Source organism: Columba livia, chromosome 14, assembly GCF_036013475.1.
Source record: "Columba livia isolate bColLiv1 breed racing homer chromosome 14, bColLiv1.pat.W.v2, whole genome shotgun sequence".
Classification (NCBI taxonomy): Eukaryota; Metazoa; Chordata; class Aves; order Columbiformes; family Columbidae; genus Columba; species Columba livia.
The window spans coordinates 7,780,607-7,797,397 of record NC_088615.1 but is presented as its reverse complement, the minus strand read 5'-3'; the positions used below and the strand labels follow the sequence as shown (position 1 = coordinate 7,797,397).

Below are 16,791 nucleotides of genomic sequence, written 5' to 3'. Positions count from 1 at the left end.
ACAGAGTGGTCTTGCAGATATAGAGATTTACATTTCATTTTTCATATGGCAGGAGGGAAAAGAGCTCTATCACTGGAAGAACTTGAGCCACAGATAAATACTATTATTAAGAGTAATGCTAACACACATGATTGATGCTGCAGAACTCCAGTCATCACAAAGATAAAAAAAGACAGCTGAGAGTCTACAACTCTACAGTATAACTTCTGCTTTTCAGAGTTCTTTTTCTGATTGTTTCTGATGATGACAAGATGTATGAAGCACCTTTGATAAATGCAAAGCAATTTTTTCAAATTAAAATTAATGTCTTTGTTCTATATCCAACTCAGCATACATTTTGTGTTAAGAAAAGCTGCCAAATTTCATAACTTAATTTGAAAAACTGATCTTTTTCCTCAGTGTACAAATTGCTCCATTCCAAGCACATCCTACACAGACTGGCCAAATTACCATAGCCTAATGAGGCTTAGAAGATACTGTTTCCACTTGTCCTGGCAAGTCAATATGAGAAGATTAATGTTGCCTATGATGCTATTAGAAATATTTAGAAATAAAGGTATAAACATGGATATGGATTATTCAATGTAATAAACTCAACAGTATAGGACATGTCTATTTTTCTTCCCCAATAGCCACCATTCTTTAACATCAGAGCCTACTGTCCAACAGATCGCTTGGAATATTGAACTCTTAATTGCAAGCTCATCTCTTTGGCATGTTAAGTCCATAGTTTTTCAGGGAATTCTGCTCCAGTCTTCCCTCATCCTAGTTTACACACTTGCATAACACAACCTTATTAAAGACTACAATCTGCTGTAAAAGGCTTTCTTCTGCCTGGAACCACAGAGAGAACTGAACTAAGGCTGGCATCATTTCAGCAGTAAGTCAGACTATTTCCAGCAAGGCAAACTAAATAATTTTCTGTCCTAATTACTTTGGATAATCTTGAATTTAGCCTTATGCCATCTCTCCATGTAATATTTAGCCATGAACTGGAGACTCGCTAACACACCCTGACCTGCTTAATTGGAATGTGAATCATAATTGATATCAAAACAGATATCAGAGGAAAACGTTAGCCAGTTCTCCAAATTTCCCATCCCTTCCCATGCCTGAAAAAGCTTTAACTGACTCATTAAGAAATTACTTGAAGGAATGAGATATGGAAGAGCAGAGACATCCTAATTAACAGAACAGGAAGCTCATAATCGGAGGGAGAACCATTTTGTGGAGCGGGTGCGCTGTCCGGTATCTCAAGTAAACCCGACAAAGGCTGTGTTCAGACTCACGTTTCCCTGCACTGATGGTGTAGTTTGCTCAGTTCTACATACTACCGGGAGTTCAAATAAACCCGCCCAGCAGTCAAGCTTTAGTAACCTGTCTCCAAAGGTAGATCTGCTTAAAAGATGTTCAGAATCATCTCTCAATCCCATCTCTTGCGATAACCTCCTCCTTTCTGTTTCAAGGTTTTGAAAAAGGAAAAAATATTTTTGCTCCATTGCAGAAGAATGTATTTTAACCAGAAATAGGCCAAGACTAAAACATTTCTTCCAAGTCCTTAACAATTCAGGTGGGGCGCCCATCCAAATCTGCTTTGGATGCAAGTCAGATCCAAAGCTTGAGAAAAACTGTTTTCTTGTTCCAGTTCAAATATGGACAAAAATCCCAAAATCTCTCTTGAGACAATGAATATAAAGCTCAGATGAAACATGATTAAAAATACTGTTCTCTCTTCATCTCTTGCCTTAATTCTGAGGAGACGGTCCCACTTTGCCCTCTCCCATCACGCCCAGCTCTGCTGTTAGTCCACGTGACGCCGAAGCAGAGCCATCTCCTCTTGCCAGCTACAGTCTTTCCACCACTTTCTCCTTTTCCAACCCAGATTTAACACTTTAACGAAATATGGTTTAGCCCCTTCCATTCCCAGAGTGGATTCTCACAGAATGGCACATGGGTTTATGAATCAACGCAGCAGATTTAACTTCAGAATTTCCTCCCTTTGCCCTCTCTCTGTGTAACTGCAAGGCGCATTCTCAGCTACAGGAACGACATTAGAACAGAGCTACTTCCAAATTCATTAGTTAACGCCTTAATCCATCCCACAGGAAACTAGCAGAGGATTCTTCTTCTGCAAAATGCTGCTGGTAAAGAAGGCTGATCTACACTTACCACATGTTTAAAATCAGCAGCTTTTCCTCCTCCTTTAGCCCTCATTCATTTTCACTTCCACCTCATAAATATAGCTTTGAAAAAAATCTATATATTTTTTAAGAGTGGTTTGCAGGGGGTTTCTCCCAGGCGAGCACCTTTCTCCCACCAGCAGCTGTCTCAGAGTCGAACCAGGCAGCTCACCGCGGGGTGCTGTCAGACACCTCCCTGCGCCCACAGCGAGCCAGGTTCTGGGAAAGAGACACCCACCAACGTTATTCTTCACCCAAATACATCTGCTGCACTCAGAGGCACCGGTAAGCAACTTATTTGGGTGGTAACTATCGTCTTCTTTAATCTTATAGGGAAAACAGGCTAGCCCAATTCCCTAGAAGCTTAAGAGTTCAACATAACATACAAGCAACACTTTTTTTCCTACAACAATCTGCTCTTTGGCACAGCTTCAGAATACTTTACTGCCACGTCTTACTTTGAAATGGGAGGATGCCAAGAATGAGATAAGTGCAGACATCCACGACTGGGAAATACAAGTAAAGGGCCTTCTCCAGAGCCAGCTACAGCCTTCAGTGGACAAGCGCCTCAGAAAATAAAAAGCAAAAAAAGCCACACACTAAACAAACAAAATAAAGCATCAGTAAACCCATCTCTCTGCATTCAAGCAAAACCACAGATTTTATTTATTTAAAGGCTCTCCTTTTTCCTTTAAATTAAAGCCTCCAAAATATCCAACCAAATTGAAAGAAAACCTTTGTTTCTTCAGAACTTGAGTCTGAATTCTCAAGAAAATATGCATGTCTACATTATTACGTTAGAGATCACTCTTTATCCGCTATTACCCATTAAATGAATGGAAACCTAGATTACAGCAGAGACTTGCCATGAGATATAACTGCTTCAGTGGCCAGATTTGTCTCCCGCCAACTGCATTCAGCTTTTGTCTTCCCTAAAAGCCTGATAGTGTTTTATCATGTAGTTTTATCAGCAGTTTTTCCACTACTAAATGTTGCAATGAAGACAAGGTAAAAATGCCAACATGACTACAATCTTAATTTGAAACCTTATAGTTTGGCATATTTCCTTTGGAAAAGGAAGAGTTAACTTCAGTCAGTTAGTCAAAACATGATATGAATACCTTATAAACCATCAGAAGAGAAAAAAACGGGTGAAATTAAAGAAGCCACAGCAAGTAATGGGCTATTTAGATTCAGCTTCATACACACTTAAGACTATCAAGGATCCCAGACTGACCCATTCTGCACCCACCATTCTTGCCTGGTGTAGAAAAATCTGGGTGTGTAATGCCAGGAGCTTCCCAAGAAAAGCCCAAAGGAAGGTGAAGGTCAAAAGGCAAACTGCAAAAGGGATGTATTTTGGTGATACTGCATCATTTGGAACCGCCAGGGAAGGCCTAAGAGAAGCAAGCAGAAGAACATCCACGTAACAGACAACACCAAGGTACCAAGTCACCCAAATAACGCTGCAGCTGAAAACAGCTCTGAAATCTCCATCTTCAAGGAAGTTCACAAGTGAATGTGTTTCAACCAAGTTAGTCCTAATGAAACTGAAAATTACCTTCAAACAGCACTAGAAATGTACTTTAGCTCCTCTTCAATTGCCTGACCACTTCAGGTTGCCTCGTGCAGGAGTTCCAGCCACCTCAAAGTCCTTGGCTCCACATTCCCTTCTTTGCTGGAATAGTGATGCCAATCACTGTTATTGCACATGGGAGATACAAATAATGTTTTTTCTAAAGCACTGAAACAACTTCAACGCATTTTGAAAGGGGTTGGTGAGAACAGTGACATCCAGCACAACCCCCCTCCTCAGGAGCCTACAACAGGGATCCAACCCAAGCCAACAGCAGCTGGGAACTCAGCTGTGTGGGGTTCCTTATCCAAAGGCATTTACATACCAAAGGAAGCAGTTAGCAGTTACCCACCCCTATGACTCTTCAAACTCCTTGGAGGTCAATTCAGTTAAGACCCTAACTCACTTGTTTGTGATGCAGGTGGTGTCATACGTCTCTTTTAGTTCCCTGCTTAACCTTCTAAAATTTGCACTTTGGACTGGATTCTGGAGAGTGCAGGTAGATACGGAGCAGTTCAGAAAACACACCGGTAGCAGAGCAAGTTTCAAAATCTTATTTTTCTGAGCAGGTTGGTTTGGGTCTCAGACTCTATCGGGCTGGCTGCAGGCACGACTACAGTTTGTGTCCCACAAGAGATCAATCATCAGTGTCAGAAACATCCTCGGTGACATTAAAAGAAAAATATTGCTATGCAATATTTTGGTGACCATGTGCAAAAACATTCATTGCTAACAATTTAAACTACTAAACTAACTTCAGCTGATCCCCATGAACACCCCAGAAGAAGCCGATGCTCACCAGCCCCCTCCGAGCTGCTGCACCATTCGCACGGTGCTGGTGAAGGGGCAGGAGCAGCGACGAGAGGGGGAACGCCAAAAATGATTGAATTGGTTTTGTTGAAAGTTTCCACATACAGGAGAATTTACATTTGGCTGAAGACCGGGAATGAAAAGCTCTCCATCCAGAAAGAATGCTTTGGGCAAGGCTGCGTGCAGCCTGAAAAGGGGCTTCTCGTGAGAGCCTGACGACTGTGGTTACTCTGACAGCTGCTATCACATGTTTTACATTTTCCTTTCTTAATGATATTATACTCCCTGTAAGTACTGAAAGAAAGAAAGAAAGAAAGATTTACTTATTTTACCCATTTTTTTACCCATTTTTCCCAGAGGTGTATTAGCAGCATTGCCAATTTGATCCTTTTTTAAAGTATTTTTTGGGGATTTTGAATGTGCAATAATTCAAACTATTCAGCCCCAATTTCATTTAATCAATATTTTATGTTCAGTTTCTGTGAGTTCCACAAAAAGGATCAACTGTCTTTTGCAAAAGGTGGTACTTGGACTATCTTGGAAATAGAATATAATGCTACAAGTATAGTGAAAGATAATGATATATACAGACTACTCCAGGAAACCTCTCTTTTCCAGTAGTTTCCATAAATTGTAATCCAGAAACTAAAAAGCTTCCTATTTTCCAAAGAAAAGGGCAATATGTACTTGGTGAGGTAACTATGCAGACGATTAAAATAACGGATGCATGCAAATACATTGCTGAACTGGAGCTTTATGCTCTTTTAAGCCCTTCTCAGTCTCTCTTAATGTAAAATTATTCTGATAGCATTCTCTAAAAAACAGCTGAGTAGTAGTGACCCAAGGCAACCACAAATACAAGAAGAAGGCTGGCACTTGATGATGAACCTGGCACTTGATAAAAATAAAATGATTGTTACATTCACTTTCATCTGTTAGTTTTTAATTGTACTGGAGCAAATAATTGAGCAATTCTCAATTTCAGAACTGATGCAACTGCTATTTTATGCCAGCAAAATAATGCTACAGTCACTTATTGCTGAACTCAGCCAGGCTAACCTCTTTTGAGCCAGCACCGCATTGCCACTTCAAGCGACTTTCTACACATGGGAAACAGACACTTTACCCGTCTCTTCCCCAAACAGCTCGTATCTACTGTCTGGGGGTGCTTCAAAGAGGGGGATAAAACACTGTCACTGAGCAAGGAGGGCGTAGATGCTGTATTTGGAGCACTTTCCCTTTGCAACTCAGTAGTTCTCTCTCCCACACTCGTCACCTTTTCCCTGCTTTGTGTGTGGAGGCTGAAGCAACACCTGGCCAGGAAGGGCCACGCAGAGCTGCCCGTTGGGCCGAAGGAACCTGGGGAGCTGCAGTTCAGCGGCAGCTCAGAGGGTGACAGGGCCAGCAGGAGAGAAGGGTAAGAGACAAACAACAACGCACACAAGTGCTGGGACATGTCCCTTGGAAGAGGCGGTTTGACTCCCTTCCCTTGGAAGCAGTGAATGTCATGCTAGATTTAGTTCAGGGCTCAAGATGCAGAAGAGGCATATATGAAATAAAGAGATGAATCAAAGGGGCAAATGCTGTAGAAGAGCTCATGGAAGGACAACTGTGGAGAACAGACAACATTTCTTACAAACCAGGGGCAAAAAAAGTAATACTGAAACTCAGCAATTCCCTCAGCAACAACAGAACAGAACTTTCCCAGTCCCCCAAAGAGGATTTGAAGGTGGTATTTATTGGATTATACCTCAGTGAGCAAAAGATGCAGAAAACTAAGAGAAAAGAGCAGTATGTGTATTTACAAACCTAGAATATTAAGAGAACCTGTTGTATTTTGAAAGGAAGGAAAGGCCACTCTTGCCTAAAACTGGGTTTGCAGAACACAGAAAACATGAAGTTTTATGTTATTTCTATTAAATGTTTGGTTAGTTCAGAAGCAAAACAGAAAATCTTTATCTGAAAATTAAGGTCTGCAAAGTGACCAGAAGGCTTTTATTTTTTCCAAAAAGAGACTTTTTATATGAATTATCTCATTTCCTGATTAGCAAATTAAAAGTATGAAATTATTCCCCCCCTGGCTGTGTCCCAGCTGGATCAAAGCACTGGCCCAAGAACATAATGTACCAGTTGAGTTACTGAGAAAGTCGAGGAGAAATTGAAGCATCTACTTCTCCTCTCTCCTGATCAAGTTATCAACCCTGGAATGTAAACATAAGGCTGGATATGTAATATATGACACAGACTTGCCAGATAGGTTTATACCTGTTTTTTATTGCACTGTTCCTTCTCAGCACAAACAATACCTGTTCTGCTTTTGGAGCAGAGTCCAGTCCTAGACAACAAATCACTGAAGTTCATTGCACCCTCACTTCTCTTCCCAGGTCTCATGGGGAAAGGTTTCTTCCATACCTAGAAATAGCGTCACCTCAGGAATCGTGTGTGCGTGTGGGCCAGCTCACGGCACAGGGACACGCTGTGAGGAGCAGGGGATGGGCGGGATGCCCAAGCACAGTCCCTAATAGTTCAACATCCCTGCAGTATCTATTTTCAGTAAACACAGAGGAAAGAATCCACACCCACATATTCTGAACGCACAGGGTCATCCATGAATGGAGTCTCCTGCTCCAAGCCAGAAAGTCACAAATCAAGACAAAACAAGCAGTTAACCTGCTTTTATCTTAATGTGGAGATACACCAGTAATGTAAATGTTTAAGGCCATGACAAGTACTTCTGAGTAAATCGTCTCTGTCCTATGTAGTCATGCAAAAGATAAATCCAAATACACACAGCCAGCCAAAGGAGGAGAGCAGTATTCCTCTCTGTGTGGAACAAATAGAGCTATCCTTCAGGAAGGTGTCTGTATAAATATTACAATAAGTGAAAACTGATTACTATCTTCCAAAGAGCAATGTTAACATAGGCTTTAAAAAGAGATCAATAGGCATTTTATTATTAGTCACATTTTTGGCAGCTTGCCCGTATCTGCAAATCTATATTTTAGAAGCTCAAACCAGCAGCCAAACCATGCTACATACAGAAAAAGGAAGCCAGTAAAAGCACATCTCATAGAATAGTGCTACCTCCTACCTACAAGAGAAAGTTTTTCAATTAAGTCTGACCAGTCAAACTAATTCCTCTTTACTGCTCACTGGAAAACTGTCCCTTCTATTCCCTCCTAGCTGACTAGGCCTTTCTATTCCCCTTCATCATTCTTTTATTTCATAAATGTTTTGCAAATAAATTGTCAGCTGGATTAGACCACACTTAACCTGAAAAGGGTTCATGATTCACTGGATTTAAAATACAAAACAGCACAGCAGCAGAGGGAGATCTGGTGTGCATCACTGTCCAGAACCTACATGTGTCCACGGTCAAGAACAACTCTGCTGAACACGGGACGGCTTGAGAAGCAGCTACACCGGAGAAAAGTCAGGGAGACAGCCCAAAACACAGCGCAGAGAATCGGACACACAACCCACAGACAAGCAGCCCTGGGAAAAAAATGGACTGAGTTAGTTGTTGGGTGAACCAGACTTCGAGCCGGGAGCAGGAATCTGGGTCCTGTTGCTTGAGTCAGTCAAACAGGACTTCTCACACTCTTTGTAAATAAGCAGGAGGTATGAAGAATATCTGACTCCATTACCTTGCCCTGACTTCAGCTGTCTGCAAGAACCCAGTTCTTAGCAAATCTCCTTCAGGTCCAAAGGGGTAGCAGTACGTGTAAATGCTTTATGGTTTAAAATGTCATATGTTGATGCTGACGAGTTCAAGACATGAGAAGAGGTTGCTATGGAAACACACACTGTATTGCCTGGAACATAAGGCAACATTTTACATTAAAAAAAGAAAAAAAAAAAATACTTGGACCAACAGTTCCCAAATTAGGTTTTGGGTGCGGAAAAATAAGTTTGTCACTTGTTCTCAGAAATATTTTAATTTGAAAACTGTGTCTCACTTCTTTGGAATCTAGAAATTCTGTGTTCCTTAAAAACCTTACAAGAATATCCAAGCAAAGTAAGTGTAAATTATTAGTACCTGACTCCAATATTGTTTAAAGCCTATCTTCTTCTTCTTTCACACCTCGCTTCCCATTTTTTTTCTTATTTCTTCATTGAATAAATGTGTCTCCAGAAACACGTAAATAGGCAGGACAAATGTAAAGATCTTTATTAAATTCTCTTAAAAATCTACACTTGTACCTATTTCAAAAGGACTGAGGCAGAGAAATATGGGAAAGCTCATCTGGAAAGATATTGAGACTTTGGCTGCAGTTCATTCAACTTCACAGGGTTCATCACAACAGTTCTTGGCTCTCCTCTCTTCTGTTTTCTTCACTGCTAATGGATACTTTACTATTTAATTAGTGAAGCATGATCCAAATCCCATCAAAGTCAATAAAACTCTTTTCATTAACGTTAATGGCCTTTGGACCAATTCCTGAATTAGTACCATAATCAAATAAAACACCCCTAGGAAAAGAATAGATACAACAAGCTTACACTTTAAAGTACAATGTTAAAACCTTCCTGAGGTTTTTACTTGCTTTAAAGTAAATCTCATTATTGAACATCTCACAAAAACAGCTGGACAGCCCTTTTTTGCCAGTCTGATTAAAGCATCAGGAGGAATGTAAATGTATGCACTGCTTCGCTGTGAAAAACCTCCCCACAGTTCGGATGATAAAGGTGACACCTTCCTGAAGCTGTTCCTGCGGCTGCTGCGTTGTGCGAGTACGTGAGGGTTCACCTTGGGAAGGGAGACTGGGCAACAGAACTGTGTTTCAGAGGCCCTGGCACCACCTCAGCTGTGCCAGCACAACTACCTGTTGGGCTGCTCTGAAGAAAACGTCACCAACATGATTAACTCGTTAAGGGTGTTTGGCCAGACAAGGTCCAAACCTGACCAAGTGACATGAAGCCTGAAGGAAGCTCTGTTCGGTGTTACATGTAACACAGCTGAACTTCCATGACCACTTCAATCAAATTAGCAGGAGAGAGCAGTGGCTATTTTTATCCTACAGAGAGGAGGCTTTCTGCTCTTAATACCCTAGTCACTACAAAAAGTAATGAACCACAAAGCAAGCAAAATGATACTATGTAAACAGGGATATTAAACCATCTTCTGATACTTTTGACCCATTTTGGCAATACCAACCAGGCTGCACAAAGCCGCTGCACCATTTCTTACATAGCAGCATGCTTTAATTGACCAGCACGCTACACAGCAAAGCTTTTTGCAAAGTTTGACCACAGAAATCACATTCAGAAATCCCATCCCACCAGTGCTGACTCAGCGGCAGAGCCACAGAATACTTTTTTAAATTCCCAAAAGCCCAAGCAAAAGAACCAAACCTGTGCTGTTGGTTTGGACGGTGTTTTGTGATTTCACACTAGCCCAGCCTGGCTGCACAGAAGGCTGTGAGACAACTTTCCTTGAAAACAGCTTTGGCAGAATGTTAAGAGAGAAGGAAGACAATTCAGGATGAGGATAAAAAGTGCTTCAGTCCCTCTGGGCTGGAGCTGTGAACCCTTCCCATGGAATCGGTCCCGACAGCTCTGGAGGGGACTGTCCTGCGGCGCACGGGACGCGTTGCTGACGTGCACATGTGGCTCCGCTCTCTGCTCCCATCTGCCCCGCGCCCCCGGGCAGCCCTGACTCACCTTGTGCCGTCACGTGTACTGGCTGGTGAGACGCAAGAAGTCCGGTTTGCTTTCAGCTGGAGTCAGTGTTCCAGCCCTGCCCTGCAGAGCAGCTCTGAGGAGAAATGGGGACATCACTTCTTGCTTCATTCTTCCTTCTAGAGGTACTACTTGTTCAATGAGAATATTCACAGAACAAGGATAATGTTGTGAATAGCCGATAAATACAGTGTTTTCTGCTCATTCCCGCCGCATGGGCCACTCATAACCTATTCTCATCACCTCAGCACTCCAGTGCCAGAGCTCAGCATCTCGCCCTGCTGACACTGACCAGATGTCTCTAACCGCTTGTGCCTTTGGCCTTTTTTCTGACCCATCCCTTCGTCTGCCCCAAATCACACAGAGACAGTCACCTCGCTGCTCTGAACACGAAGCTCCTCCGCAGGAACCACAGTGCATTTTTCTGCAGTGAAGGAAGGATTTCCAGCTCGTGAAAAGGAGAGCGCTCCTGCACACCGGCCCAGCAGCAGCCTGCGTGAAGACTTTCAAACAATCTGTGTAGCTCTGGAATTCAAACCCGTTAACTGTGGTAGAGCGCATTAACCACCTCTTGGCAGCAATTTCAAAGATGGCCATTTGCTCCACATTCCTCGGCAAAGAATCAATGCTGACAAGGTCCCTGGCTCTGTGAAGGCGAAGAGTGAGAACCTACAGGCTCGACTATCACCTAGAACCAGCTTCAGGAAGGACATTGCAACAAGGAGAAAGCTGCCTCCACGTAGACCAGAAAACACAAATATTGGGGCTAATCTAGCCAGTGCACTGTGCTGCCCTCTGGCACTGCCTAGTGCTTTCATGTTTTAAGAAGCACCAAAAATTATAAATAGTATGTTGGATTACCCGTGCAGTACTCTTCACAGAGTAAGCCTGTTCCCAGAATCAACTATATTGTTCTCTGTAGCTGTCCTCTGATGCTGTGGCCAAATGCAGCAGATCAAGTAGCCCAGGAAGAAAAAAAACAATATAAGAAAAGCTCTTTATTAGGGGCTAAGCCAAGTTCCGAGTGATGTTCGAGCTATAATCAATACCTGAAGGGTGTGGAGCAAAGGTAGTTGCCTGCCCACTGCTGCCTCTGTTTTGCCCGCACTGCCACCACTTTACAAGGCTGGGAAACATGGACAACGCCAACTCGCATGGATGCTAAAGAAGCTTGTGGAAACCAGATATTGAATTGCAATGGGACTCTCTATATCAAACTTCAGGCAATCTGCTCTCCTCCTATGGCCAATGCCAGTGGTGATGGATATTTTTCTGATCAGTATGACAGAACAACTCCAGCAATATTCACTAGGTGGTTCACCAAATGATGAAGTTTAACACAACTTCGCTTAGAGCTTTTTTAAAAGATTGGACAAGAGGCTGGCAATGTTGCATGGAGCCAAATGGGCAGCTTTATGACAAGATGCTCAGTGTGTGTCTGTGTCACGGTGTTCTGCTCCCTCATGACACAGCAGCACAACAATGTGAAGCTGTAAGGTCACCTCCTAATAATTAGAAGTAGTTGAAAGTGCAACTCCACTGAAGTATCTCAATGCAATTTTAAAACTTGTCTGAGTTTCCAGTCTGATAAGATGTTCAAGCACTTTCTAATCCATGTTCAGTTGCCCTCTTTCAGTGCTAACAACTCCTCCATAAAGCAGCCTACGAAGACCAGAACTTCCTCAGTGGGGACAGTGGTCAGTCTATCTTCATTGTTCTTTCAAAGGATACTTTAATTTGTCACCAATAGCATATATGACATTAAGCAGCCTTATATATGAGGTTCTGCCTGTTATTTTGCCTTTTTCAGTTGAGAATGTGATGTCCTAACAACAAAACAACAAAACAAAATTAAACTTAAGGATTTAGTGGCCTTCTTGCAAATGTCAACATTGTATAAAGTCAAAGCAATGGACTCAGTGGTGCGAAAGAGATATATACAGAATTAAATTTGACCTGATGGTTCTATGACATCAGTGAAAAGCAGTCTTAATATAAACAAATATAAAATTTAAAAATAAAAAGCAGTTTCCCACAGTGGGATAGCTAGAACATACTGTAGCGCTTACAAGCAGTGATTCAATATTCCAAATTCTATCCTTGGGTTAAAGGCTGCAGGGAGTTCATTCTGGAAGTGCGCTATAAAAAGGTTACCTGGGCACAAACACTTCTTAAATCCACAAGTCGAAGCAAACAACTCTTTCAATCACCCCAAAGGAACTCAACATTGCCAGAAGCAGCTAAACCCTTCAAAGACCTAAGTAGATCCATCATGGATGAATTTCGCATTACTAACATCGTATTTATTCAATAGTTTTGCTAGTGGTGTCATGATTTCTACAGGCTTGCATGATAACATGAAGATGTCACAAAAATTACGTCTGAATGGTAATTGAGAGACAGGAAGCCGTGAGGTCTCCAGTAAGCCTACACCTTGTGTCTTCAACCCATCTGCCCACTCGTGACCAAGGACCCTCAGAACCTTCAAAGACACCAGGATCCCTGGTCTCTTCTTCCAATGCATTTCATTATTTACAAGCATGTAAACAAATCCTGAATATGTTAAAGAAATCTCATGTTAATAGCATATACACATTCAGGGATCTTGTGTGTCCTGCTGCCTCACAAGAATCAGTGTATCTCTGTGCAAATGATGGTACCCTATAACCCAGACTGCTGGAGGAGGGCATGTCACCAGAAGAGTGTGAAAACATCTAATTACCTAAGGCTAGGTCCTCAGCTAATGCAAATTGACAAAGCTCCCAGAAATCCATGGAGACACGATGATGCAGATTAGCAGGGGTTTGGCTCATTATAATTGAATAGACCCAACTTCTAATTTTCCCATTTAGTGACAGATTGTTGGAATCCTGACCACCAGAATCTCAGAGTGCAATGGGGAGTTGAAATGACATTGCATCAGAGAAAGTAAACTCCAGTTTGGCTGAAGGAGTATTCACAATCCAGGAGTTTCAATTAGCTGTTGCTGAGTTATCACAAAAGTCTGTTGAACAGATGTGCAATTAGAGTTTTTCTCATGTTCCTCTCCCTTATGATTTGGGGTTTTTTTGGGGGATGGGGGGAGGTGTATTTGGCATTTTGGGGTTTTTTTGCGAGTGATGCTATTTTTACTGAGGTCAGAGCTAGTAATCTCAGATAGGCAGAGAAAGCGCTTCCCACCCCCGTGTCCTCAGCAGTGCAGAAGCCAAGAGTGACAGTCTCAGGAAGCAGGAAAATCTTTCTCCTTTCTGGCTCCATCTTCATAGGAGGAAGGAGACAGCAGAGCTGTCAGAATGAGCCTGCAAATTCAAGGCAGCTGGAATTGCCTCATCCTCCTGGCATGGACAAGAGGAGGGTTTCTCCTGATCCCTCCCCCTGGCTTAATGCATCACCTCTTCTGTGGTGGGGATGTGGTGTGAGGCAGAAGGGGAAGAAGGTTTAGCAGAGCTATTTCAGTTTTAGAAGCATGCAGTTCTGTTCTGTTCCATCCAGCATATGCACTTGAGCCGCTGTTCCTCACCTCCCTCCCCAGCACCAGGGGACAGAAAACAAGGTGAAAGACAAGGCTGTGATGTGGAACACTCCATGGCCTGCTTTTTGTCCCATTTTCTTTGCCAATCAGCCTGCCCATGCAGGGCCGAACAAAGCCAGTGAAACTAAACACACTTCAACAGCTTTGGAACAAACCCAAAGATCGGCTACTTGCCATGGGACCTCCCAGGCCTGTATGCAAAATGACACTGGACCATGACACAAAAATTGACATAGGTCTATTTGTTCTGTGTGATACTCTGTTTAGATAAACGCATTATACTATATTTTCATAGGTTCAGCATTTTTATTCTATTTACATGATGCATATGATTATAGTTAGCCTTAATTTGACTGCAGTGAACTAACAAGTTTATTTTCACAGTAAATTCATTACCCTTTCCTACTGAGGAGTTTAAGTTGATTCAAAACATCTTGTAAGTTGTCTTGTCTTTCTTTGCTTGTCTATTACTTATCCAGACTGAGCTTCATATTCCTCTTTCAGAGTGGTAAATCGTCCTTTGATTAATCACATTTTTACACTTACTGCTTATGTCAGCCTTAATGTGCCATAACTTTGCAAATAAATGCAATATTGACAGACAGCTCTAGCATTTATTTGGGGATTAAACATTTTGGTTTACTGATGAATGGTGGATCTGCCAGTTTCACAATGAAATCTAAAACCATTAGAAAATTCTGATTTCAAGCTTTGTTATAAATCTGAAATCAATCCAAACTAGTCTCTATAACTTCTTCATCTCTAAGCTCATATTGGTGTTGAACTGAGGTGATCTAAAATCTGTGCTTCTGGGTCTTGGGGTTTTTTTGTTCCCATTAGGTAAAATATTGTGACCTTAGGTAGGTTCAGGCTGTTCTACAGAGAGGTGTTTTGAAAAGTTTCAAAGCCATATTTTTATCTAGCTACTACTTACTTTAAGTATATGAAAATTTTTAGACGTTTTCAGCCTTCCAAGTTTCACAGCCTGCCAGCTTCCAATATTACTACTGTCACGTGAGAGAATGTTGGCACATGAAAGACTCTTGGCCCGGCTCCGCTGTCTTCATCATCAGGTAGTGATTTATTTCTCAAAGACTGTTTTTTAAATACATTCTGTTTTGCAGAATGCTTTCCAAACAACATCTCTCACATTCCTTCCACAGCTCCTCTGCTTGGGGAAAGAAATAAGCCTAGCAATTTTAACACTCTAAAGAATCGAGAACTATACTCTTCTGCATATGAGTTGGATGAACATGATTTACCCAAAAGCCATGATTTAAAACAAATAAAACCACTATTAAAACAGTAACCACAGCCTGTGCTGCCACCTATCCTTAGTTAATCTCTGCATTTTCTGCAGGCTCTTTTTCTGCTTCGTGACTACAGGCTCTGTCCTGCAGACAGGTCCGGCCTTCAACTGATATGATGGCCATGGGCACAGGGTACCAGCCTTGGGGGCCACACACTTGACCATGGGACAACACGCAAGATGCATCTGCTTAGGGCAGGTATGAGATGCCAGTTCTCTCTTTTGCACATAATGCCAGCAAAATTAGCAAGTCTTTGAAGTAAAATCTGTGCTTTCACCCCTTCCCTTCTAGATTCTATCATTTTACCTTATTTTTATTAAAATTTGAATGGTTTATTACTATGTTTAGCTCTTGAAATGTTTTTACTCCCAAGAACACAAGTCTTTTCTCTGCTGTTGGACTTGCCATATTATTTTGACTTACTGCACAATACTCATTATATCATGCCAAAAAGCACATGATCAGAAGCACTTGAAAAAGAAACCCCACCTACAGACCAAATTGTGCAAGAGTAGCACTGAATCCACAGTCCCCGTCCTTCTGGGTGCACAGTGCGAAGGCGCCTCGGGGTGGGTTTGCCTAAGGGGACTAATCCATGCCCAGAGCTCGCCTGGATGTGCTGGAAGCCGCTGCTGCAGCCCAGCAGCCCCCACAGGACACGGGGAGAGCCGGGCACCAAACAGGGATGCCAAGGCACCACAGCAGGCTGAGAGATCTGCGCTCGGGGCTCCTGCAGAAACTTGCTGTGTCGGATACAAAATCCAATCACTCCTGCCATTTCACAGACTGCTTCTTGTAAGTACTGCAAGTGTAGGGGGAAAGAAAAAAGGTCAGGAAGGACTGCTGGCCAGCCCTCTAGTTAGCCACGCAGGTTCCTCTCCACACATGTCAACTTCATTATTCTTACAGCAGTAGTAAATCAGAAAACACATTAATAAAGGCTTAAGGGCTCAGGGTCTACATCAAGATGTGGCACTGTGCCGTCCTAAAACCTCAGAAAGATATTTTGCTTTTATGTCTTTTATAGACCAGTTTAAACGCTGACCATATGCCGGGTATTCCCTTCTATTTTTCTTGCTTCAAAAATCTTGTATAAATAGTTCACCTTCATAAAAGGGCAATAAAAGCAGCAACCTATAGTCAGTATACCTAGTAAAGAGAAATAACTTAAATGCATTAAATTACTTCTGTCCAGTTACAGGTAGAAGGAGCTCATCTTATCCACAAAGACACCAATGATGTTTACCGACTCTTTCTCGTTACAGGATTAGTAAATTTCATGGTTAATTTCAGTAGAAAATAGATCGTAATCTGTCCCCTGAGGTCCACAGGCCTAGAGGTTAAATGCTGGGAAAAAGTGGTCTGACCATATAATGAAATTCAAACTCAGAGGAGGCAACTACAGGAAAAGTTGAAAGGAATAACAGTAGGAAGGAAGTTAAAGTAGCTTTATTTATAGCTCACCACATCTAAAGAAAAGTGATGGTACTTTGCAGGTGTAAGAGTCAGAAAGCACCATGGAACCCGGGCAGTTTCAGCCTCTGAATTCTCCATGGAGAGCTGTTCAAGTGAAGAATTAATTGTATTTATTTATTTGGAATATAAAGGTCACAAGAGCAGCAATAGAGAGGCAAAATATTAAATTTGACATAAACCAATACAAAGGCAATAAGAAACAATATAAACCTGAAGGGAATGCTG

General features: G+C 42.0%; 1 protein-coding gene across 2 annotated transcripts in view; it reads right to left on the bottom strand.

Annotated features, from left to right (window-relative positions):
• Nucleotides 1-16,791, bottom strand: part of ADAMTS2 (ADAM metallopeptidase with thrombospondin type 1 motif 2) — a 244,086-nt gene that overhangs the window by 150,596 nt on the left and 76,699 nt on the right. The window lies entirely within an intron of this gene.